Here is a 2,508-nt window from a genome sequence, read left to right as displayed (position 1 = left end):
TATTTCCTTCCAATTTGGGTGCCTTTTTTTGCCCATGGCTAATTTCTCTGGCTAGAATTTTCAATACAGTTTTGAATAACAGTGATGACAGTGGGCACCCTTGTCTTGTTCCTGATCTTATTCCTGGTTTTCTACATGTTTTTATCAAGAAGAGGTTCTGGATTTTTTGAATGAACTTTTCTGCATCAATTGAAGTGATCATATCAATGTAGTGTTTTGCATTAATTGATTTTCTTATGTTGAGCCACCCTTGCATACCTGGGATAAATCTCACTTGGTCATCATATGTAATTCTTTTAATGTATTGGTGGACTTGGTTTGCTGTTATGTTGTAGAGGATTTTTTATCAATATTCGTAAAAGATGTTGGTCTATTATGTTCTTGTGTTATCGTTATTTGGCCTTCAGATAAGTATGATACTGGCTTTAGAGGATGTGTGATTTAGGATGTGTTTCCTCCTCTTCAATATTTTGGAAGAGTTTGAGCAGTATTGCTATTAATTCTTCTTGGAATGTTTGGTGCAATTCACTATTGAAGCCTGGGCTTTTCTTTGGTGGGAGTTTTTGATTACTGATTCAACCTTTTACTTGTTGTTAATCAGTTGAGATCTTCTGTTTTTTCTTGAGTCAGTGTACATAGTTTGCATGTTTCTAGGAATTTGCCCATCACATTTAGGTTATCTAATTTTTTAGCATGCTTTTAGGTTATCTAATTTGTCAGCATACAATTGTTCATAGAATCCTTTTATAATCTTTCTGTATAATCATTTTTATAATCTTTTTCATAATTTTTTTAATCTTTTTTATATAATCTTTTTCTTTTTTTTAATTTCTGTGGAGTGGTAGTAATACTCCTCCTTTTACTTTGATTTTTGTCATTTGTGTCCTCTCTCTTTTTCTTTGTCATTCTAGCTAAAGGTTTGCTGATTTTATTAATCTTTTCACAGAACCAACTTTTCATTTCATTGATTCTCACTCTTGTTTTTAATTCTCTATTTCATTTATCAGCACTCTAATCTTTGTTATTTGCTTCTGTTCACTTTAGGTTTAGTGAAACCTAAAGTTTTACTTGTACCTTTAGGTTTGATGGTAGGTCTCTGATTTGAGGTCCTTCTTATTATTATTTTATTTATTTATTTATTTATTTTAAAGGGTGCCATGACCAATGATTACCAGCTGCCCTAGCAACAAAAATTGTGCTTCCAAAATCTCTTGATGTTGATATTGATTCCGCATGAAGAGCAACCAAGGTGCTCTATGTGTGCCACTCATGACAGAAGCCCTTTCATTTTCTTCTTTTCTTAAGGTGTGCATTTAGAGCTAAAAATTTCTTTCTCACAACTGCCTTTGCTGTAACCCATAAGTTTTGGTATGCTGTGTTTTCATATTAATTTGCCTCAAGATACTTCCTTATTTCCCTTTGATTTCTTACTTGACCCTATAGTTGTTAAAGAATGTGTTGTTTAATTTCCGTATATTTGTGAGTATTCCAATGCTCCATCTGTAATTGATTTCTAGCTTCGTTCCATTAGGGACATAGATTGTACATTGTGTGATTTCAAAGTTTTTATATTTATTGAGACTTGCTTTGTGATGTAATATATGATCCATTCTGGAGAATCACCCACGTGCACTAGAGAAGAATGTGTATTCTGCTGTTTTATGTGTATTCTGCTCTTTGACCTGAATCATTTCAATTGTCTTATCTTTGCATTTACTAATTCTTTTTCTGCCGGGTCTATTCTCCCTATGAAATCTCTGGGGAATTTTTTATTTCAGCTAATGTGGTCAACTCCAAGATTTCTGTTTGGTTCCATTTAAAATTTTTTATTTCTTTATTGAGAGTCTTGTGTTGTTTATTCATCATTTTCCTGATATACTTTAGTTCTTTCTTATGTTTTCCTTTAGCTCTTTGAGTATATTGAAAATATTTTTAGAAGTCTGTCTGGCATGTCCAAAGTCTGGTATACTTCATTGATGGTTTCTTAAGTTTTATCTTGTTCTTTGTATGGGCTATCATTTGCTCATATTTGTTTGTCTTGTAAACTTTTGTTGAACATAGTACATTTTACAATTTTAAAGTTTTAATTCTGGAATTTAGTCTCGGAGCTGTCTGTTCTTTAAGTTTATATTCAGGTTATGGTATGACAAAGATTCCTTGAGTGTCAGTAGCTAACAAAACAAATAAACCAATGCAGAAAACACCATTCCTAGTCTTTGCAAACTGGATCCATGTTTGGTGGTGCTCCCCTTCAGAGTTTAGCCCTTCTACCAAGAAGATCAGCCCAAGGCAAAAGTGCAGGTTCTTTTCTGTTTTCTCTGAGCCTGACTTGCTCTAGAAATGCATTTGTGGCCTTAGGAATTTCTCCATTTGTAGGAATCTGAATGTCCCCCCTCCCTATGAAATAGACTTTCCTGCATCCAAGGTGGTATATTGTAAGTCTTGAAATTGGAAGTCCTTTGCTCCGTGTCACTTAGATTTTATTGTTTCTTATACTTCTTTGCCGGT

The 2,508-nt window shown here is 33.5% G+C and overlaps 1 non-coding gene across 1 annotated transcript; it reads right to left on the bottom strand.

Annotated features, from left to right (window-relative positions):
* Positions 1 to 1,148: 1,148 nt before the first annotated feature.
* Positions 1,149 to 1,287, bottom strand: LOC119530712. Its single transcript, XR_005216101.1, has one exon. It is a non-coding gene; the product is annotated as a U11 spliceosomal RNA (small nuclear RNA).
* Between the last annotated feature and the right edge of the window lie 1,221 nt (positions 1,288 to 2,508).

The sequence above is a fragment of the Choloepus didactylus genome, chromosome 3, assembly GCF_015220235.1.
Source record: "Choloepus didactylus isolate mChoDid1 chromosome 3, mChoDid1.pri, whole genome shotgun sequence".
Taxonomy (NCBI): Eukaryota; Metazoa; Chordata; class Mammalia; order Pilosa; family Megalonychidae; genus Choloepus; species Choloepus didactylus.
This window is presented reverse-complemented; position numbering and strand designations above follow the sequence as displayed.